The 24,799-nt window shown below is 35.7% G+C and overlaps 1 pseudogene; it reads right to left on the bottom strand.

Moving 5' to 3' along the window:
- Positions 1-18,213: 18,213 nt before the first annotated feature.
- Positions 18,214-18,824, bottom strand: LOC150041325 (phosphatidylinositol transfer protein beta isoform pseudogene; annotated as a pseudogene).
- Positions 18,825-24,799: the final 5,975 nt, after the last annotated feature.

Raw genomic sequence — 24,799 nt, 5'->3', positions numbered from 1 at the left:
TTTGTGTAAATTTTACCAGAAGGAAAGCACCAGAGACTGAAGATATTCTTATACTGCTATTGAAAGACAATATACCCACAAACCCTTCTTCTTCCATTGATAAGACACACTGTTAGTACTCATGCAATGATAAGAAGACCTCAGCAGCTACAGAGACATGTGTACATGCTTAGCAGAAACAAAGGGACAAAGGGACACACACACACACACACACAGTAAAACACAAATTTTTCAAGCTCTTGAAAAATTAGGCATGGAGGGAGACAAAGGCGAGAAGGTCACATAGTGGGAAAGGTGGTGTGAGTCTGGAGGATGAGTGGGGTGGAGGTGACAGACTGGATTAACAGTTAAGTGTAAAAGGGAGAGGGTAAATGAGTTAGTCTGATTCCATAGAAACAACCTAAGGGTGGATTAGAAGAGAATGAGATACAAAGCTCCCAAATACTAGTGTTTCAAAGGTACAATTTTCTATTGAGCCTTTTCATTCTGCACATTAACTCCAATCACTGTTTTCTCATGTTCTTGGGGAGACTCACTTTCTAACAGATTTTTTTAATTTTGAAATGATCATATTTAGTGTACATGTAGAGACATGTTTATTTAAATTATCTAAATCTTTATGCAATTGATTTCTAAGGACATAAGTTTAAGGTTCAGGTGGCTGAAAGGCAAAACAGGCAAGTGTAAAAAACAACTACAGCTATCAAGAGCAAATACATTCTGTATGAAATGGAGGGAATCTTATACACAGTAAAAAGCAGAAATGAGACAGAAAATGGATGTAAAAATTACCTTTGTTCTTCTAGAATTGCTTTGGAATGCTACAGCTATACCCAATATAGCTTCACTATTATGAGTTATTATAGGCAGGGGTGAAGTAGTGGAAAATCTGAAATACACAATATTTTTAAGACATGAATTTCAAGTACACTTACTCCAACTATGTTAAGAAAAAAAATTTCTGAGCAAAATATCTGTCTCCACGGAATGCAGAATGGATTGTTCAGTATAATTATGATTATCCTGAACTCAGCTACGAGGGTTTTTCTATTAAGCAGCTTTCTCATTGGCTCTCCATCTTTCTGAAAAATAATAAAAAAGCCAATGTTTATTGAGTAGTTTCTACAGAGAAGGCAGACACTGTTACAAGCCATTTGCATGAACTGTCCAATTCATTCCCAAAAATTATCTTTTCAAGCAAGTTCAACAGTACTTTCCATTTTACTGATGTGAAAACTGAGACCTGGAGAGATTGGATGCTTTGCTCAAAATTTTGTAACTAGTAAAAGATATAACCTATATTTCATTGTCGTTGTATTTGTGTGTGTGTTTGTTTTCTCTTTTTGCCAGTCCTGGGGCTTGAACTCAGAGCCTGGGCCCTGTCCTTGGACACATTTTGCTAGTGCTCCGCCACGTGAGTCACAGCGCCACTTCTGGCAAGATATAACCTATATTTCAAGTAAAATAGGTTTACTCCAGAGCCTGTGCTATTTTCGTTTTTCCAGCTCCTGGAGCTTGAATTTAGGGCCTGGGTACTGTCCCTGGGCTTTCCTGCTGAAGGTTAGCACTGTACCACTTAAGCTACAACTCCACTTCCGGTTTTCTGGTGGCTAATTGGAGATAAGAATCTCATGTATTTGTCTGCCTAGGCTGGCTCTTAATCATGATCCTCAGATCTCAGCCTCATGAGCAGCTAGGATTACATGTGTGAACCACCAGCATGCAGCTAGAGCCTGTATCTTCAACTATCTTGCTGTACTGCTTCAGATAAACAACCTTTTGCCTCAGATTTAAAAAAATCTGATTATCAGAGATATATTTGTCAAAGCAAAAAAACAACTTTTAGAGTATGTTTCTTCTGCATTCTTCATCTGGGCAGCAACCCATGTGATTCCAAAGCAAGATCACTGACTTCCAGAGTCATGAGCTTCAGGAGCTGCTGGCAACAAAGAAAAGGTTTACAGCTGATGCAGGAATGTAAACTGCAACTTTCAGAGGAATTCATAATATAGATAAAAAATATAAAGTTTTTCTGCTTACATTGCAATTAGCCAGGAAAATAAATCAGTTACAATTTCATATCCCTCCCATCTGTCTATAGCTGCAGTGAATATAACAATTGTTTACATGTATGTGAATGCATTTCCAATTATATCTCCTTTGCAAAGCTTTTATTTCTTTAACAAATACTGAAACAGGCATGTGCATTTATCTAGCTTTGCCTATCACAGTGCTTGAAGACTGTTAATGACAGGAATCTGGATAATGCAGATTTCCATCCTACATACTCACCCTTGATTTAAAGAAAATACTAATGTGATTCTTCAATATTTTTATTGTGTCATAAAATAATAAGGCTTACATGAGTCAGTAATGATTATGACTGCAAACAAAAAAATGCAGAGGAAGAAAATTGAAGATAAACTAAAGAAACTCTCTTTTGATAGAATGAAAAGTTAAAAAGCTGCTGGGAAAGTTGCCATGGATACCATGTCCTGAATGTAATACTGGGCTTTTCCTCATATTTAAACACTGGAGGCCTGACTCTCCAGCTGCACATTTCTTTTCTGTGCATGCAGTAGCAACTACTTGAAATGTTAAGTCTATATATTGATGAATGAGAATGAAATGAGAATTTTCCTTTACAAGTATACTGACCTGCTGAAAAGGTATTTGAATAAGCTTAATTCCAAAGGGATTGTTTAATCCCATTTCTGGTTTACTCAAGACTTTTAAATTAAAATTTTCTGCCCAACAACCTTTATATATCTATGGTAAAGAATCCGAAGTCAGGAACTGCTTATGACAACAATAGATCTACCTACGTGCCCCTATGGTTTTCTTTTAGTCACTGATGTTTACCAGCAAGTAAAACATATACTCACTCATGGCTCACTTATTGGGGCTTTATGGGGCCGGGGTAGAACAAATAATATTGCAGATTAGGAATTCCTTCCATGCATCACAAAAACATACACACCAGGAACATTGATCAAAACATCATTGTATCAAGAGTGCACTGCTTACTTCATATACTAAAATATTTAGACTTCAATAAAATGATTGTGATATATTTCATAAATGATAAAAGAAAAATATAGTGTATAAACAGCTTGCTAGGAAAAAAAAACTAAAAGTTTGAAAACAACGCAAAATAGACCATATAAATGATAGGTTCTTGTAAATTCAGGCTCAAGTCCCGATTCTGTCACTTTACTGGCTAGGTGACTAAAACTCATCTATCTATACTCATTTACATTATTTCTCCAGGATGATAATATTTGTGGAATGATACGATAGTATAATACTGTTAGAACTAAACATAATATAAATGTATAATACGAATAATATATATCAAATATAATATATAGTACTATTATGTATATTACATAAAGTTGCTCTATGGATAAAATTAGCCATATATAAAACATTTTATTACACTAAATTATATTTTTATTCTCTAACATTCAAAATCACTGATTTCACTTTGGCTATAGCAAAAATATAAATCTAAGGTAGCATGAGCTTTTAATTTACCAACACTGATTATCAGAGATTTATTATCAAAGCAAAAAACCCCCAAACTTTCAAAGTATGGTTCTTCTACATCCTCCATCCCTATCCATCCTGTCTCTCTACTGCTGCATTGAATGTAACAATTGTTCACACCCAGCTTGGTCTAAGGTAGAATTTTCTCTTGGACCTTTTACAGTATTTTATCCTTGATATTCTGTAGCTTGAAAACAATTTATACATAAAATTATTTCTTCTATTTGTGATATTTTATTGTTGCTGAGAGGAGGGGGAATTTATTTTTCCATCTATCCTATGCAGTCTTCTTGAGTTTTCTGGATCTGTATTTTTGTGTCAGACATTATTTGAAGGGGAAATATTAATCATCAATTTTTCAACTTTTTTCTTTCACTTTTTCTTTCATCTTCTTTTGGGATTTCATGATAAATATGGCATGTCTTATGTAAGACTACCAGACTTCTTTAGGTGTTCTCTCTTTTAAAAATATTTTTTTCCTCTTTGTCAGATTTGTCATTTTATATCATGACATCTTCATGCTCAGAAATTCTTCCTCAAGTGTCATCAATATATGAATAACCTCATCTAAACATTCTTAATTTCTGCAACTTTTAAAAAAAATCTTTGGCATTTCCCTTCTATCTGGTAAATATAATGTAACCCTTCTATTAATTACAATAAAAATAAGATTCCCTCCTTGAGCACTTGTTTGTTAAACTTGTCATTAAAAAAATATATAGATATATGAAAAAAATCTTTGGCATTTCCTTTGGCACTTTCTTAGGATTTCTACCTCTTACTTTACATCATCCATCCATCTTGCCTACTCTGTACTTTGTCCACTAAAGCCCTGACAAAACAATGAAGTCAAGCTGTTGCACAGGGAAGAACATTTTGGGAAATTTAATATACCAAACACTATGTCTTCAAGGATTGTTTCTGGAATATAAACTTTATTGGAAGAAAATCAACTCAAGAACCTTAAAGGAGTCTATGATCACTATGCTGAAATAAGTTAAAAAGGTAAAAAAGAGTCCTGGACCTTATATTCCACGTATTAATTACCATAGTCTAAGGAGTCATAGGAATTGTCTAGATTTCAAAGAGAAACAAGCACAAGCGGAAAGGTATAAAAGCATGAGTAAGTAACATGGCATTACAGCATAAACAAGGTAAAAACATTTTTAGAGTATGGCTAAATGATAGTGTATCTGTTAGGCTTCTTAGATATGGTCAAGGAACTTGCTCAAGGTATTAAGAACAAGAAAAATCATTTTCAAATGTATATGAGGTAGCTCACAGTATCATTGGGATGGTTGAAGAAACAGATTTGAGGATAACCTTCCAAGAATTATATCCAAAGCCACAGCATAGAATTAGTCTGATAAGGAAGAAAGTGTAGTCCTTATCACTGCCAAATGCTAAGTGGTAAGACCTCAAATTAAGGGCAATTACAAGTATTACTAGCGCTAAAATCATTTGTGCTGCTGTTGCTTCTTACATTTGGACACGTCTACTACCACTTATGTCAGAAAATTATAGCTTCTTATAAAGCTCATTTCTTCATGCTGTTGATTTTTAAATCAACGCCTCATGTCTGTGCCTTTATCACCTTGCTTCCTAGCTACCAGGGAAGCTAGAAATTTTGAGTTCTGATTTTTATTATTAAAGGGAAAATTTAATTATTTGAGAGTTTTTAATAAATAATATCTATTCAGGGAGATGATGGTAATATCCTTAAAAATTATCACAAATATGTAGGGACCAGACTGTGAAATGTCTTGATTACCTCTGTAGTGACATTAGACTATTGCTAGGTGAGCAATAGGAAGAGGCACCGGTTTTGAAATAAGGAACATGTTGCTGTTTCAATTGCTTTTCAGGCAATGAAAAGTTAGCAAAACAGGAGGAAGTGACAAATTAAAGAATGTAAAATCATGGACTGAAGTAGCAAAAGTGAAAATGAAGGGACATGATAAAATGCACTTCAGGGATAGAATGTGAAGGGATGAAGACAGAGGGATTCATGAAGTCTGGGTCTATCTATCAACTACCCAAGGATACCTATCCTATATTTCTATTTGTGTTTTGCTTTGCTTTGGTTTACTAGAAGTGTTTCCTTTTAGTTCCACAAATAAGATTATACATTAATGTCAATACTTCTTGCATTTTAAAATACTAATATTTTTTAAATATTTATATTTTCTATTTAAACACTTTTTCAACTGAAAATTGAAGGAATCTTTCCAATTATGCTTAACTCAGTTGGTATTAATCTAATTATCTGGGGGAATTATCATTCAGTCATCCATCCATGTATTTTTTTATTTTTTTCAATCATTTTAGTACAATGTATTAATCAGGTATGAATTTCAAATATCTGAAGTCAGGCCGTTACCATTATAAGGCTAGATAAATACATGAAAATCACAATTAGTACATGAAATGAATTTATTATATGTTAAATGACATGAAATCGCCAAAGTTTATAACAAAGGTGAAAAAAGTATGAACTGCAAGAGATGTGAAAACATTTGGAATTTCTGTTCTAGCCTTGGGTATTCAAAGAAACTCCTCATGAACTGACATTTGAGTGTTAAATATAGTTAGGCTTTGTATGTGTAAAGACATGGAATATTAGAAAAAAAACAAGTGTCCACTTTGGGCAAAGAGATCAATTTTGTAGAGGTCATGAGGGAACCTTGAATGTGTGTATGGTATGGAGGACCTGGGTTACATCCATTGAGCAGGAAATAGTATAGAATTTGACATTTGTAATGACACAATCAGAACTATGCTTTACATCCTGCATAGGATAACTGTAAGGAGAGGGGTCTCAGAATTCAGAGACAGGAATGATCACACAGCAAAGTATCAAGCTGGTTCAGGTAAGAGAAGATCTTGAGTATTGGAGAGATAACTCAGAGGAAGATATTAATCTTGAGACCCCTGAGAAGTGGAAATGATTAGCTGTCAGCTGCACAAGAACAGACCAAGGATGACAGTGAAATTAATCTTTAGACTATTTAGATATCTCCACAAACATGACAAAGACTTATAACAATTATTTAGATAATTTGACAATGACAAAGAATTATAACAATTATTTAGATAATTACTTACATAATTTAAAGGCAAAAAGCTGCCACGAAATGAAAAAGGAAAGCTTTCATATTTAAATGGAAAAGTTCCATTATCTAAATCATTCAATATTTTTCTACATTATGATTATGTAGATAAAAGTGTGTGAGCTCATGACAAATGCAGAACCATAATGTATATTATTTGGTGATAGGTTAATCAAAGATTCATTGCTCTTCATCAATTAGTAATTTACTAACTTATTAAATTGGAGTGCTATGAAGGCAGGAACTTCGTCAGTGTTTACTGCATAATGAAAATATGAAAACAGTGGAAAATTAGAACAATTATGCATAAGCAAGTGAGATCTTTTACCTTGTTCTCATTTATAATGACATCTTATATTCACATTGCTCTAATAGAAAGGTTTGTGAGACCCAAAGAGAAAATGTGTAACAGTGAAATTACAGGATTATACCTTAGTAAAATAAGGAAGAAAGATATTTCTACTGTTTTGAGTAGTAAAATATTTACCAACCTACTTAGTTTAAATAAAAACAAAATATATCCCACCCAAAAAACACAAAACAAAAATAAAGACAAAAACAAACCACAACAATAACAACAGCAAAGCAGAAACTGTGTCTCTCCTAGATAGAACCAGCTACAGAATTAGCGAAGGCCAGTGAAAACTTTAAAATAAGAGGCTTCTTGTTTTAAAAAATACTGTTTGAGGTATGAACTATAAAGCTATTTTTCTTTTCTTGTGCAGTCTGATATCTCATTCGTTTTTGCCTTAATAGTGAACTCTATTTGCTTTTAATCCCATCCAAGTGATAAAGTTTTATCATTCATAATTATATTGTACAGTGTCAGTTTCAGCTACAAATATAACACCATGAAACTAATATATAGAATTGAGTTCATATTTCATAATCCTTATATAAATATTATTTTTCTCAGAATAGTATAGAATTGTGTGAAATAACTCTTTTTAAAGTTTTCATTTAACTCATATTCTTCTAACACTCTACCTTCTGGTTGGTATTGAACATGGAAAGGGTGAAATTAAAAGAAGCTTTGTTTTGTTTGATCTTTCTATTTTTCATTTATATATTTCTAAATTAAGTGATTGAATCATATGAAGAATTAACATAAATAATATGTGGACATGATAGGGCTCCCTGATAGTTCAAGTTTTTAGAAAGTTATTTGCTGCATTCTGTACTATCAATGCTATAAACTAATTGTTGTAGTTATGGAAAGCATGGCCTATGTCATTCTTACTCATGTTCGTTCCTACTAAATTTCTATGATAAGTGGATCCATAGGAATTCTGTATTAGGGGGCATCATTTGAAAATGGGAGGAGAATAGTGATAAGCACGTACTTTTCTTTTTTGCGGGTGCGGGGGGTGGTCACAGGGCTTGAACTCTGGGCCTGGGCACTGTCCCTAAGCTCTTCAGCTCAAGGCTGATCCACAACACCACTTCTGATTTTCCAGTGATTAATTGGAGATAAGAGTCTCATGGCCTTTAGTGCCGGTCTGGCTTTGAACCATCTTCCACAGATCTCAGCCTCCTGAGTAGCTAGGATTACAGGCGTGAACCACCCCGCCTGGCCAAGCATATCCTTTTCATGTTCACGTGCACATACTATTGCCCCATGTGACTATGCTTACAAAGTAAAATTATAAGGATAAAATTGTTGAGAATGTCAAAATTTCAAAGTTTCAATCAGAGAGAATTAAGTCAAGTATGAAGGATTTCCCAGTATAGCGCCCTCAATGAGTCTACAGGTGGTGTGCATATGAACTTTGCCTTTGACTTTACTTACTACATCCCAAATCTTACATTCTGTTAAAGAATGTCAATGGTGATATTGAAATAGTGGAGACCTTAAACTCTTCTTGTCAATCTATCTACAATGAAAATTCTAAAAGAGCACTTTCAGATTACTTTGATCACACAAAGGGAATTCATGAGAATTATTTTCTTTTTTTTAATGAACAAGGGAGTAAATCTTTTATTGAATCATATTGAAGAATCTTATTGGAAGTCCTAGACAGTACACAAACAAAAGAAACAAATGCTGTTCGTATCAACAAGAAGAAATAAAATTATCTTAATTTGCAGATAACATGATTATGTGGAAAAATACTAAAATTCTCCTGGAATTCAAACCAAGCGTAGAAAGGTATCAGTATGCAATAATTACTGTTTCTTTTTCTAAGAAAGATTTTAATGGAAATATATTTGTGTATAAAGAGACTTTCATTGTGGTATTTCCATGCATACATACAATGTACCTTGATCAACTCACCTCCTCCCTCATACTTGAGCAACCATGTTTTAGACCAATTAAGGACAAAATAATAAAAGGTTTCATTTTCTCCTTAGTAATTCTTTTTCTGAACTTTTCCTTTTTTCAAGATATAGGTGAATCCCAGTGTGGTAGCTCAAGTCTAGTTACTTGGGAGGCAAAGATGAGGGGATCATGGGTCAAGAAATTTACACCTTAATCAATGCCTGAACATCATGGTATATTGTTATCCCAGCTATGGGGCATAGGGCTCGGGGCGGTGATAGGTGCTGGTTATCCCCAACTACTTAGGGAAGCACAAATAGGAAGATCACAGCCCAGGATGTTCAGGCATAAAATGAGACCGGACTTTGAAAATACACAGTGCAAAAGGGGCTGGAGGCATGGCTCAAGTGGGAGAACAGCTGTCTGCTACAAGGCATTTAAGTTCAATCACTAGGAACACCAAGAAAATCTATAGAGAGGATTTTTTCAATACAATTTTTCTCCTCTGAAGGTTTTCTTCTGATATTTCTTCCAAGTTAAGTATGGGATTTCCCTCAGTTTTAACTTCATCAAGCAAACTTTGCTTTCACTGAAACCATACATACATGGAAACACAGTGATTGTTGGTGACTTTAACACAGCACTCTCACTTATGGACAGATCAACAAGGCAACAGAGAAATCTTGGAACTGAACAACTATATAGATCAACTAGATCTAACAGACATCTGCAGATTATTCCACCCAGCAACAACACAATATACGTTTATTTTCAGCAGCACATGGAACATTTTCCAAAATAGACCACATCATAGGCCATAAAACAAACCTGGACAGATTCAGAAACAGGGAAATTATTCCCTGCACGCTCTCACACCACAAAGGCATCAAATTGGAACTGAACACACATCTCCACCAACAAAAACCCTGTAACTCATGGCGTTTGAACAACACATTGTTGAATCACCAATGGGTCATCGAAGAGATCAGAACAGAAATCCAACAGTTTATGAAATTTAACAATAAGGAGCACACAAAATACCAGCTCCTTTGGGACATGGCAAAGGCAGTACTCAGAGGAAAATTTATAGCTCTGAGTGCCTACAACAAGTTGGAAAAATCACAGACCAACAAGTTAATGTCTCACCTTAAGCTCCTGGAAAAAGAGCAACAAACCAACCCTAATCCCACTAGAAGGAAGCAAATTATTAAAATCAAAGCAGAATTAAATGATTTGGAATCCAAAAAAACTATAGAAAGAATCAACAAAACAAGGAGTTGGTTCTTTGAAAGAATTAACAAAATTGGCAAACCCTTAGCAAATCTTACCAAAAAAAGAAGAGAGCATACTGAAATAAACAAAATCACAGACAAAAATGGTAATATCACAACAGAAATTACCAAGATCCAGAGTATCATGAGGGAATACTTTTCAAATCTTTACGCCAACAAATTTGAGAATCTAGAAGAAATGGATGAATTTCCTAGCCAATATTAACATACTCACATTGAACCAAGAAGAACTAAGCCAACTAAACAGGCCTATTTCAAGCTCTGAAATAGAAATGGCAATAAGAGACCTTCCACCTAAGAAAAGCCCAGGGCCAGATGGATTCACAGCTGAATTCTATAAGGTCTTCAAAGCAGAGCTCACACCAATACTCCTCAAGCTCTTTAACAAAATTGAAAATGAAGGTTCTTTACCAAACTCATTCTATGAAGCCAGTATAACCCTCATCCCAAAACCAGACAGAGACTCATCAAAGAAAGAGAACTATAGACCTATTTCTTTGATGAACATCGATGCAAAACTTCTCAACAAAATACTGGCCAACCGTCTACAACAACTTATCAAAAAAATTATACACTATGATCAAACAGGATTCATCACAGGGAGGCAAAGCTGGTTCAACATACGCAAATCAATTAATATAATTCAACACATCAACAGGAGCAAGGACAAAAATCACATGATTGTCTCAAGAAATGCGGAAAAGTCATTTGACAAGATCCAACACCCCTTTATGTTAAAAGCTCTGGAGAAACTAGGAATCCATGGAACATTCCTCAATATAATAAAGGCTGTGTATGACAAACCCACAGCTAGTATTATACTTAATGGTGAAAATCTAAAGCCATTTCCTCTAAAATCAGGAACGAGACAAGGATGCCCTCTCTCTCCACTCCTCTTTAACATAGTATTACAATTCCTAGCCAGTGCAATAAGGAGAATTATTTTCTTCTGCCAGTTGCAGCATTTGTGAATGTCCGTATTCAAACATATATAATATTCATCACAAGATGTTTACACTCATCAGTACAGCTCCACCACATCTGTACGAGCATGATTTTCTCTGTCTTCAGCAACTCTCCATGTACACATTTATAGAAAAAAATATATACATAAGATTAGCAATGCCCCCACATCTACCAATATAGCCAGGAAAGAAGATAGAAGGAATGAGAAGGAAAGAAATTATCAAAAGAGAGAAAGAAGTAGAGACAGAGGTGTGGAATCAGGGAGGGAAATTTGGGGGTTAAGTGATAAAGAAGAGGAAATATGGCCAAATGGTAGTGGACTAAATCAGATCACATTGCTATTCTCTGTTGACAGAAAACAAAGTTAGGAGATTCAAAATTAGGACTTGATTCTAGATAAAGACCAAATCTGTCTAAGGGTTGGAATACCCTTTATAGCATAAGTAGATAGCTAGATATTATGAATGATTTGAAACTAATAACAGAACCAAACAAATACCATATCCTATTTTACTAAGGTACAAAATAAAATTTATTTAGGTCATGTTTCTGATAGGGATTATTAAATTTCTTAAAAGGAAATTGAGTTTCTTACCTCATTAGTCAAATGTAAGTAATAATAGTTTACATTTCTGAGTTTATTAAGATTCTTGGTGTGCCTATTGGTTTTAGCTACAACAAGGCATCTGCACATAAAGGGTCACAGCCAATAAGTCTTGGAGTCCCTCCTCTTATGAGGAATATGAGGTCTCCAATGAAACAACATAGGACAATTATACCAGCTGCTGTTTGGGTTCTTAAAATGCCATTGGAAGTGAATTCTTTCAAAATTCAGTCCTTATTGAACTTTATAGTGCATTTTCCTCCAAGGACATCAGCAGACTTAGCATTTTACAAGCAAGATCATTATTATCTGAGAGTAGGTCAAAGCACTGCACATTTATTTGGTTCAATTTTAGTGCACCAAACTACCCACCATTTTCCTTCTCATGGGTAGTTGTGGTTCTCTTATCTATGGGTAGAAGGGATATTTAATAGTTTTTTTTAACAATCACACTTTGTATTACACACAATCTTTCACGGATCTGATTGCAGCATTTTCCCAGAAAAACTTGTTGATGTCACAATGTTCAAAATAAATTATACAAGTTCTTTTTCTCTTACACACTTTATATGATTACTGGTAGCAATATAGAATGTCAATACTAACATGTGAAAAATAGCGAAAACAATTAGAAAGAACACTAATCTACATGCCTAATACCGATGGAGAATAAGCGGAGCAAGGCAAAAGCAACTCACATTATTTCACCTTTTTCCACCTTTTATTATTATTTAATTTTATTAATTAATTAATTAATTAATTAATTTTTGCTAGCCTGAGGCTTGAACTCAGAGCCTGGGCACTATCCTTGAGCTTTCTCAACACTGGTGCTCTACCACTTGAGCCACTGCACTGCTTCTAGCATTTTGTGTGTGTGTGTCTCTGTGTGTGTATGTGTGTGTGTGTGTGTGTGTGTGTGTGTGTGGTAACCAAGGAATTGAACCCTGGTGTTTGTGCTTGCTAAGCAAACACTCTACCAATAGGGAAGGGCTTTTTTCCACCTTTCAAAAAATACAGTGGATAAATAAAAAGTGTACATTTCCAGTGTCTGGTACATGCATACATTTAAAAATAACATGTACACATTTAAAAATAACATAAGCAAATTATCCATTGCTTCAATTAGCTATCCTTTTTTATTTTTTCTATTTATTCATTCATTTCCTTATTCACTTATTTATTTTATTATCTTTGAGTAGCTGTGCAAAGGGTTTTCAATGGAGCATGTTTCTGGGTACAGTGCATCTTGATCAATGCTGTTCCTTCATGAAGTAGCTTACTTTAGCATTGTGTTGAGAACATTTAAGAGCTATTTTTTTCCAAGGAAAAAAAATAAGAATGACAGGAAGAGGTGAAGGTAGTAGTGGAAAGAAGAGAACAATCAGAGAGGGTGAAGGAGGGTGAATATGGTTCATGCACCCATCGAAAAACGGAATATTGAAGCTTACTGAGATTGGTGTAGGAAGGGAGGGACATGAGAGAAAGTGACTAAGTATGTGTGTGTCCAAATGAAACCATCTGCATTGATAAAAGGAATTCAAATATCTTCTACTTTAGCAAATTTCTAGTATATAATACAGTATTGTTAAGCTTGTTAAGCATAGCAAGAGAATATTTCTTGAGATTTTTCAACAATACTTAGCTTTAAATAAGCTCTTTTTATTAACTGACTTTACAATGTATTAATTGAAATTTATAAATTTATTTTTTTCTTTTTTATGGATCATGGGGCTTGAACTTGGTCTGGGTGCTGTCCCTGAGCTCTTCAGCTCAAGGCTACCTCCCTACCCTTGAACTTTATAAATTTCTACAAGATAAATTATTAATATATTTTCTGATACTAAGCTAATCACAAGGAGATCAAATCACTGCCTGATAACATACATCTAACCTGCCTGATAATATACATCTAACCAATGTCAGAGGCAACCAGTGCTTTAGGACTGTAAAAATATGCCCAATTTTTTTTAAGTTTTATTGAAACTTAGCAAAAATGTAGAGAAGAAAACACTCCCATGTAAGAGCACCCCAATGAAAGAACAGTATATAACTGTCATCCAGAAACTCACTCTCAAGTCTCCTTCCACTCCTTTGTAGAGAGTAACTATTATTCTTCCTGATAAGATCATATATTAGTGTCAAAATTATATTGCATTTATACTTTTTGTGCATATTAGCTTATTATACTATTTCTATCCAAAGTGCTGTGGGTATTTGAATTCGATGTTTAACTGTTATAAATAGTAATTATAAATAATAATTATATGAACATTCTTGAGTATGTCTTTGGTTGTTTATATAAGTGCTTTACGTTGGGAGACCAAAGAGTAAAATTGCTGAGTTTAGAATATATGTCAGGTCATCATTTAGAATATATTGTGAGTATATTTTCCACAAAATCGTTTTAACTTATATTCTAATCAGTTTTAATTTCTCTGAATGGTTGCTGCCTTTCTCATTTTAACATGGGAAGGACTGAAAATGGTGAGTGAGATAACACTGACCAAGATTCATTGTCTTCATATAATACATTGTTGACTGCAAGTCCTTTGTACAACTGCTTAATGATAAAATCAAATTTCAGAAATAATAAATGTGCAAAAGGTCTATAGCACCATTAAACAAGTGTCAGCCCAGAGGTAGAACCACAGTACTGCCAAAAACAAATAAAAATAAAAAGACAGTTTAAATAGCTCATTAATCTCATCCAGTACCATTAGACAGTCAGGTGAGAAATAATGCACCTCTGCTCCCCTTTTTTTAATTAGTCATAGGACTTAAACTCTTGGCCTGGGCGTTGTCCCTCAACTCTTCAGCTCAAAGCTACCACTCTGCCATTTGAGCCATATCCCCACTTCTGTTTTTCTGGTGGTTAACTGGAGATAAGAGTCTCACGGACTTTAGGGCCTGGGCTGGCTTTGAACCGTGATCCTCAGATCTCAGCTTCCTGAGTAGCTAGGATTACAGGTATGAGCTAACTCACCTGGCATATAATGCCCATTTTTATAGAAACACTAATGAGAGAAGCTAAGAAATTTAATCCTTGGGGATGGTGTGTAGCTCAGTGATAGAACATTTTCTTAGCATGTTCATAGTCCTGGGTTTTAGTCCCAGCAACATGCATGTGTGTGCACACACACTTACACATACAAACATGCAACACATTAAAGTCTAGAATGGAATTTCATTATCCTGACTATTTGGGGGTTAATGTTAGACTCTATGTTAGGTTTCTTTCCTCAGCACATCCTCCACCTTTCCACGTCCTGCAAATACTACATTTCCAAATAAAATTTGACTACAAATTAACATTTAACTTTTTCTTGAAGGAAAACTGACCTTGACATCAACTGTAACAAATATAAGTTACTGGTTTCTATTGCATTCCAGGTTTCCAGAGAGATTGCACAACCATTAAGTTGCTTACCAATTATACATATTTATAATAAGGTTAAACTGAATTTCTGATGGAACAGTGTCTTGCTCAACAAAGTACAGTATCACTCATTTAATAATAAGAAATTCACAATAATTCTTAAGATTGGCTAGGTCTAAAGAATAAGAAACAGGAGGATCTACTTATCGGGAAAATAAATTGAGACACTCAATATTCATAAAATGTTAGAAGAGAGAAAGTCTGCATTCCTCTGGACAGAACACACACTCCATCTTAGTATGTTAATGTAAAATGTCATATTGCCCTCACAAAAATTCAACATTTTTGTCTTTACAATGTACTTAATACAAGGCTAACCAGTCATAACTGGGTTAGATTGCAACAGGTATAATGAAGTCTTTGTGAATTCTAAGGAAGTCTCATTCCCTGATACAAGCATCATTTTCCCATCTGGTTGAAAATATATCCCAAACTTCATTTTTTTTTTACTTTCTTTCCTTTCTTCCCTCCATTTCCCTCCCTCCTCCCCCTCCCCCTCTTCCCCCTCTTCCCCCTCCTCCCCCTCCTCCTCCTCCTCCTCTTCCTCCTCCTCCTCCTCCCCCCCCCCCAGTCCTGGGGCTTAAACTCAGGGCCATGGACGATATCCTTGAACCTCACTGTTCTCATGGCTATTGTTCTACCTCTTCAGCTACAGTGCCACTTCTTCCTTTTTCTAAGTAGTTTATTGGAGATAAGAGTCCGGTGAAACTTCTTGCCCTTGGCTGGCTTTGAACCAAAATCCTCAGATATCAGTCTCTTGGGAAGCTAGGATTACAGGCATGGGCCATGAGTGCCTGACTCTAAATTTATTTTTTACTCATTGAAGTGATATCTATTAAAATTAAATTTGAGGACACAGGGAGTGCATTGAACAAGGGGCATATTGTAAAATTCTTTCAGGTACTTTCCTTAGAATAGACTTTAATGAAGGAAAATGTATAAGACAAGCATATTTGATTAGAGCTTCAACTGTAGGAAGAGATTTTAGTAGATCTTTTGACCTAAATGCAACTTCTGTGACCATTCTCTACTGAATGAGCTATGGCTCAAATTTAGTTTTTTACTCTTCCTACAGTTTTATACTCTTCTCAAAAGCACATTGTAATTCAATACAGGCTAATGAAAATTTATATCATAAAAAGTCTTTGGGAGAGTCTATTAAAAAGATACAAGAATAGCTGTTAATTAGAACAATTATTTCATGTAAAATGAGTTCACATTTTTCTATAGTCCTTGAATAGGGTTGATTAGTTGATAAAAAGTGAAGAGAAAAACTTCTAAGTCAAGTAATCCTTGTATGGTCCAACTAGATAATCAATTTCTGAATTGATATAATTTATAAGAATTTTCATGTCTATGTGGTACCCAGGAATAGAACCCAGGGCTTCATGCATGCTAGGCAAACAGTCCACCGCTAGGCTACACTCCTGGCCCACAAAATATCATTTTAATAAAAAAAAGAATTTTCATGTCTAATAAAATGATTTATAGGAAGACATGTTTATTAGTATGTTTTTCAATTATTGAAATCAAACATATTCATATATTAGATGGGGCAGTGGGTCACTTCTCTAATCCTAGCTACTCAGGAGGCTGAGATCTGAGAATTGAGGTTCAAAGCCAGCCCAGGCACAAAAGGACCTCAGATTATCTCCAATTCACCTCTAGAAAAGGGGAAGTGGGGCCTTGTCTCAAAGGTGGGTTGGTAGCCTTGAGCTGAAGACCTCAAAGACAGTATCCAGGCTGAGTTCAAGTCCCATGACTCACAAAAATATCTTAAATGACTAAGAACCTATGTAAGGCACTGTTCTAGGAAGTAAGGATTAAAAATATATCATCCTTGCCTGTGGAAGATGACAGTTTACTATGGGGGACATTTGTATTAATAAATCATTGGCAAAAACTAATGTCTCAAACAAAAGTCAGCATTTGGATTGCATCATCAGGAAAGACTTCTCATAGATTGAGATGGTTATTGACAGAAGAGCACAAGTTCATCAGACTGATAGGCATGAGGAAATATTACAAATGAAGACCACCTTGAGATCAGCCTTGTAAAACAAGTGGCTAATCCAGACAGTTTTCATAAAAGGAAATTGGGATGATAATCTGAATGCTAGGAAAGTCTAGAGAAATTATCTTAAAATGACAAAGCCTGCTTTTAACAAATATCCATCATGGCTCTATACCATTGGAATTTATTTTGATTAGCTTAAAGCCTCAGGAAGGTTGGGGAAATGGTACCTTTCCTGCCCTAGTACATGATAAAAGATGATGTTTTCAGTTTAGAAAACCACCATTCCACTTTGATTTAAAGGATAAATAATGCCATCACATTTCATTCTGTAATAAAGATCTTTTAATAGGAGAATTCAGTTTTGTCCTTAATTTCTGTGAGTAAACAATAAAAAACATTATTTACATTTTCATCAGTGTTGTAAGTTCATGTGTCATATATTTCATAGTAGTGATAAGATGCTCCATAAACAATTTTTACATTGGCATAAAAATTTATTTTACTTAACAAATGGTCTTCATATTACAAGGGTAAACTCACCTCCTAAACACAGATTGGCTAATTGTTCTTTTTTTTTTATTGGTCCACAATTTGACATTTATGAAGCATACCAGCTAGGATCACATCGCAGTCAATTTGTCCATTAATGGTATTACTCTGATAATTATTCAAATCTGTCCCAGGTATATATCTAGTGAAAATATTTTCTTCTGCATTCTTGCTGAAGACAGGTACGGAGATGGGGAGCGGTGTCGATCCCTCCGGTGTGTTTGTATGTACATATATACACACGAATGTGTACCTGGCGTCTGTAGCTCTACTTGCGTTCTATATACAGCTACAGACAGATGAGCTCGCACACAGGCCGGGCCATCAGTCCTCGTCACTCATCGCTGACTGCACTGGTTCCTCTCACTTGACCTTGATTACGTAAACAGTGTGATATTGTCTCTGACCCTACAGGGGCTCATCTATACATCTATACATCAGCGGCCGACGTGCCTCGGACGGAGCCCTTCTTACGCATTGTTTGTAGTTCCTTCTGGGTCTCATCTTCCATTCGCCTAATGTCTTCCATCGTCAGATCGATCCACTTGTCAATCCAACAGAAAAGCTGGCGATGAAAATTTGTAAATATCCTTTTCTCTTGCTTCTGAATGAAGTTTTCTACTTTGCTCTGCAGGCCCCACCACTTGAACTTGATGGTCACCAGCTTATAGGCGCACATCTGAGGGCAGTCAGGGTCATTGGCCAGCTCCTTCTTCCAATTGGGTCCCAGGCTTTCTCATGGAACACCAAGGAGCCCTCAGGAGCAATCATCCTCACGAATGCAGGAACTTTGCTCTTTAGGTGATAGATTTTGTGTGTGTACTGTCCTTTTTCTCCATCCTTCTCGTAAAGTTCATTCTTTAAGACCTCTATTCCTTCTCCACCACCGGGTCTCATTCTTACTAGCTTCCGCAACTGAGTAGAGTTGTCCAACCTGATGCTCTTGAACAGAACACGGCAAAACCACACGGAATTCTTTAATCAGCACCATCTTCCCAGAACCCCCCTCACAGCTGCCGCTGCTGCTGCCGCCGCCGCCACCACCACCACCACCGCCGCTCTGGCTAATTGTTCTTCCCACTGAAGGATAGGAAAGTAATTAACTCTCCATACCTATCACCTTGTCTTCTCCAATCCAACTGTGCTGTAGATGGAGCCCACAATAAATACAAAATATACAGATAGCAGTATTCTACTATATTTTGTATGTATTAACCAGAACATAAATTAAATTATACAAATAGGTAATAAAGAGAATAGAAATTTGGAACTTTGTAATCAGAAATATATATTCCTTTAAATTCTCAACAGTAAAATAGAATGTGCCAATCTCTTTAATTTTTCATTTTCTTGAAAGAGAAAACATGCTAAAAGACAAGCTATGTGGAAGAATTGTCACAGCGTATGTTCTGGATGGTTATTGAAATTCACTATGGGTCAGAGTTCACACAAATAGTCCGCAAGGCTGCTCAGCTAGAAGTGATACGTCAATGGTGAAAAGGCAACACATAACCAGGGATAAATCCAAGTTGAGACTTGATCAACAAGCAAAGACAGAAATGTAAGTAAAGACAAACTTCCTAACAGATGAGATAGGGAGAGGTCATGGATGTGAAGAAGAGTACAGGAAAGGAAAGTATACTAAAGTAGAGGTTAATACCAAAGATCCTTATATAGAGGATAGTGACAGCAATGTAAGTTACAAGAATTATGAAAGGTTCAAGAACATGTAATGATGGTAAGGTTAGGGTTGGAGTCAAGCAAAGGCATAATGAGACTCAACCTTGTAAATGAATGAAATCTGGTCAAAAGATTATCCCGGTGAGATCAGAGACTTTGTAAGAAGATTGAGGTTTAGAATAGATCTGGGCCGGCTTTTCTTTTTACTCTGCCTAGCGTTTTTATTGTTGTTATGGTTTGGTTTTTTTGTTTTTAATTTTAATTATCTCTTGGAGGATTTTTCTATTTTCGTCCTTTCTTCTTTTTTCTAGCCAAAAACACAGGAGGCTGCTGTTGTTAGACTGTTGGGAGTTTATGCTTGTATGTTTTTTCCTAACAGGATGAAAAACTAATGAGATATGTTAAAATAAAACATGGAATATCTACCTATGCATCATTTCCTAAATGTTTCTGTTTTTGTCTTTCTTCCTAACTGTACTTCTTTTGTAAACGTTTTACTTTATTTTATTCTGTGGTTTAAGACTTTTTGAGAGAGCTATTTTTCAGATAAGTTTATCTATTTTTGCTGAGATGGCAGGTGTGAGCCCCCCGTGCCCAACTTGTTTGTTGAGATCAGGGTGGGAAGGCATGGTCTGTCCAACTTTTTTTGCTTGGGTTGGCCTCGCCCCTCACTCCTCCCAATCTCTGCTTCTCAAATAGCTGAGATGACAAGCATGAGCTGCCTCACCCAGCCTCACCCCGCCTAGGCACTGCTGATCTTACCTTTCTTGTCAATTTTATTCCCACTTCTTCAATTTGAGATCAGGCCTCAGTTCCATATTTTTGATGAGATGTGCTTTACCAGTTAACAAAATTATGTAGGTGTGTGGTTTCTTTGTTTCATTTTTGGCACTGTTCTTGTTTTATAAAGTTGAACTTAATATCATTTTATGGGAAAAAAATTCATCAACATAAAAAAGAATACATCTGTGCTTACCAGCACAACTATGTTCACTTTAGCATTACTCACCATAGCTAAGATATGGAATCAACCTAGATGCCACTTAGAAAATTAATGGATCAAGAAGATGTTGTATATTTACACCATGGATATAGATGATGCCATCAGAAAAAATGACATTTCCCCATTTGCAAAGACTTGAAAACAATCATAGTAAGTGAAGTAAGCCAAACCCAAAGAAATATAGGCCCCATTGTTTCCCTCATTTGTAACAATTAGTATACATTTAGGATTCTCCTAAAGATGATCACAATAGCCCAAAAGCTATATGTATATGGCCACATATGGTGAGGCCAAGTGAAATGAACTCCAGAATATGGAAATAAGGGGTTTATTTTTGTGACTGCTGTTCTTAATGTGGTATGTGAAGCTATTTTTTTCTTCTTTTCCCCTTAAGTTTTACCTCAAGTTGTTACTGTATCAGACTTTGGTACGTGGTATATTGTATTAACATTTATTTGTGTGAAAAAGGGAAGGTAAGAGAAAAACAAGATGAGTGGTATGGGGTGAGGGAGGGAAAGGGGGATAAAAACAGAAGAAGGAGTAACAATGTTCAAGAAGTAATATACCTACTACCTACTACCTGATGAATGTAAGTGTAACCCCACTATATGTTACCCCAACAATAAAAATAATTTAAAAAAATTAAAGAGAATAGATCTAGGACAACTGAAGCGCTGATTGTTGATGAGTAGCAAAGAGATGCAAGGGCAAACATTTATTATTTTAAAAGGACAATAACTCACCATGTCTTAACATTGCCATATCAGTGATCAGTCTTCCAACACATGATCCTTTGAAAAACACACTTAAATCATATCCAAAGCATAGCATGGGTTTGTTGAAGTAATAATTAGTACTATCCCTCTTTAGCTCTGATCATGGTTCACATTCTATAGTAAAATGCTAAATAAGACACTGGCTTACTTCACTTAATATGAGTTTTTCTAAGTCCATTTCCTTACAAATGAGGTGATGTCATTCTTTCTGATGGCAAAATAGAGTGCCATTGTGTATAAGTACCACATCTTCTTGATCTAATCATCTACTGAAGGGCATTTGGGTTGATTCCATCTCTTTGCTATGGCAAATAGTGCTGCAATGAACATCATTGAGCTAGTAGGGTTAGTATGTCCTTGTTTCTGGATGATTGGGTAAATGCCAAGTAGTGGAATTTCTGGGTCATAGGAGAGCTCTATCTTTAGTCTTTTGAGGAACTGCCATACTGCTTTCCATAGTGCCTGAACGAGTTTACACTACCACCAACAGTGCAGTAGTGATCCCTCCTGGCCACAGCCCCTCCAGCATCTGTTGTTACTAGATTTCTTGATCATGGCCATTCTAACGGGAATAAATAAATACATTTTTTAAAGACACCGGCACACTTCCTCTTCAATTCCATCAAGTTGATAGAATCAGTCATGACTTGAAAGGACATCATTAAAAATCAGTTGATTTGCATTTCCTTTATGGCCAGAGATGTTGAGCTTTGGTTCATGTGCCTACTGGCCATTTTTACTCCTTCTTCCAAGAAGTGTCTAAGTCATTAGCTCATTTATTGATTGGGTTGGGGTTTCTTTGAGCATTTATTTTTGGGAAGTTTAATATTTTTTAGAATTTTTTTAATTTTATTTTAATATATAGAGGGGTTAACAGTTATATTTGTCAGATACCAGGTGCATTATTTCTCACATGTTGATATCCTTTCTCATGTTTTTGTACCCATTTTCCTCCCTCTACACCCTCCCTTAATATTTTCCCCTCCTGTTTTAAATAAACAAATAAGCATATATACTATACCAGGTAACAAAGTCAGATACTGTAACAATATGAGATTAACCAAAGGGCAACACAAGAAGAAAAATAATAATAATAATAATAATAATAAGAAGAAGAAGAAGAAGAAGAAGAAGAAGAAGAGGAAGAAGAAGAGGAAGAAGAGGAAGAAGAAGAGGAAGAGGAAGAGGAAGAAGAAGAAGAAGAAGAAGAAGAAGAAGAAGAAGAAGAAGAAGAAGAAGGAGGAGGAGGAGGAGGAGGAGGAGGAGGAGGAGGAGGAGGAGGAGGAGAAGGAGAAAGAGAAGAAGGAGAAGAAGGGAGTACATTAAGAACAACAGTCACTCATAATTAATCTCTTGTTTCCATGTCCTTGAGGTCTATTAATTTGGCCTCATCCTATATGGTCTTATGTATCAGGGTTTGAGCTATTGTAATCCCCTGCTAGGAGAGTCCTGTGTTTGTACTATTACAAATGAGGGAAACAATAGAGTCTATGTTCCTTTGGGTTTGGCTTAGGGAAGTTTAATTTTTGAGCTGTAAGTGTATTTTGGATATTAGATTCTTGTCTGATGTATAGCTGGTCAAAATCTCCCCATTCTGCGGACTTTCTGTTTCAATACTTAGTTATGTCCTTTCTGATGTAGAAACTTTTGTTTCACCCCAGTTAGAATGGCCAATATTAAGAAAACTTGGCTTGAATGCGGACAAAATGGAACTCTATTACAATGTTGGGAATGTAAACTTGTTCAAACATTCTGCAAAGCAATATGGAGGTTCCTCAAACTAAACCTAGAGCTTCATTATGATTCCATATAGCCAAGATATGGAATCCACCCAGATGCCCTTCAATGAATGAATGGATCAAGAAAATGTGGTATATAAACACAACAGAATGTTATGCTTCCTTTATTCATATGGAATGGAGAGTCTTGGGGGGAAAATCACATTAAATTAAATAAGCCAGACTGAGAGAAACATAGGTTGCGTGGTTTCCCTCACTTCTGGTAGCTAGAATGTGCCTATAAATCTACAATTAAACACTTTGGGTGGTAAGCAAATGACAACTTAATTGTAATAGACTTTATGGAGAGCACAAATAGTATAAGGCTATAGAAAGCTTAAGTCAAAGCCCAACATAAGAAGTACTACAAAATAAGTACTTGCAAAAGGGGGGATAGGGCCAAGGGGAGAGGGGCATCAGAATGAAGGTGGGAGAGGAGAGAATGCAGGCGAAATTCATTGTATATATCACAGAACTGAGGTAATAAGTGAATGAGTGGCTGGAAGAAGGGTGAAGATGTTGAAGGGATAACACAGATCGAGATGCTTTGTACACCTAAACTGCTTTGTCAAATAACAAAACTACTATAAGTATATTCTAAAAAATAAGAAAAGTGAGGGAAGGGGTGGGTTTGGAGGAATGGGTGAGTGTTGGAAGATGAGAATGTTGACCTATGCCAGGAGTTTGGCCTAGGGTAGAGTGCTTGCTTAGCATGCACAAAGACCTGGGTTTGATTCTTCAGTACTACATACACAGAAAAAGCCAGAGTGATGCTGTAGCTCAAGTAGTAGAGATCTGGCTTTGAGAAAGCCCAAGGATAGCGCTCAGGCTACAAGTTCAAGCCTTTGGACTTGCAAAAAAAGTAGAATGTTGACCAATATAAACTATTCATAAACTTCTTTTTGTTGAATGTCAGCTGTTTTGTAAAACCACTTAAAGTTAATAAAAAATTATTCACAAAAATGTCAGTAAAGAATCCTGTGTTTGCAATCAACTGTCAGAGCTTCTTTCTGGTGAGATAAAGTAGAGAGATAAGAACAAAAATAAAAGCTAACTTTAGGAATAAAATCCAGGACTAACTTTAGGGATATAGTAATAGGGTGCTATGAGATTGTTAGGTTTAAAGAGAAGACAGTGGTGATGAGAGGTTTATAATAGTATTGATAACATGTAAAAGAGGGATAAAGGAGAGATTTTACTGAATAACACAGTTTAAATCATGAATGAGGCAAAGAGAAATAGAGGTAATTTTAGGGCAAGGGGAGGGTTATCAGTTTTAAATGAAACAAAATTTTTGTGAACATGGTGCTGGGGATTGAATATAGGGCCTCTTTCATGAGAAGAAGCAGACTACCACTGAGCTACACTTTTAGCTCCAACCAATGATTTTTTTTATTCTTTTCAGTTTCTTAACTCAGTGAGCATGGACAGATAAACACCTGACTACTTTTCTTCATTTCTATGAGGCAATATGGCATAATGCACATGGAGCAATTTTAGAGCCAAATAAATGTGATATGAGCCCAGCTTTGCACCAGCAGGATATTCATAAGTTCCTTAAAGCTCTACAATTCATTTTTCCTCACATGCAAAATTGTAAATGGTAGTCTCTATATCCAAATGATTATTTGAAAGCCTAAACAAATGAGTACACATAAAGGCTTCCTGTCCTCTCCTCTAGTCTCCAGTCATATAACCTCCACAATTTTCAACTTATCTCTGATGTTACTCTTTTTTTGCCAGTCCTGGGACTTGAACTCAGGGCCTGGGCACGGGCCT

Source organism: Megascapheus bottae, chromosome X (assembly GCF_031878675.1).
Source record: "Megascapheus bottae isolate mThoBot1 chromosome X, mThoBot2.hap1, whole genome shotgun sequence".
Taxonomy (NCBI): domain Eukaryota; kingdom Metazoa; phylum Chordata; class Mammalia; order Rodentia; family Geomyidae; genus Megascapheus; species Megascapheus bottae.
The sequence above is the reverse complement of the archived record's forward strand: the minus strand, read 5'-3'. Positions and strand labels throughout refer to the sequence as shown.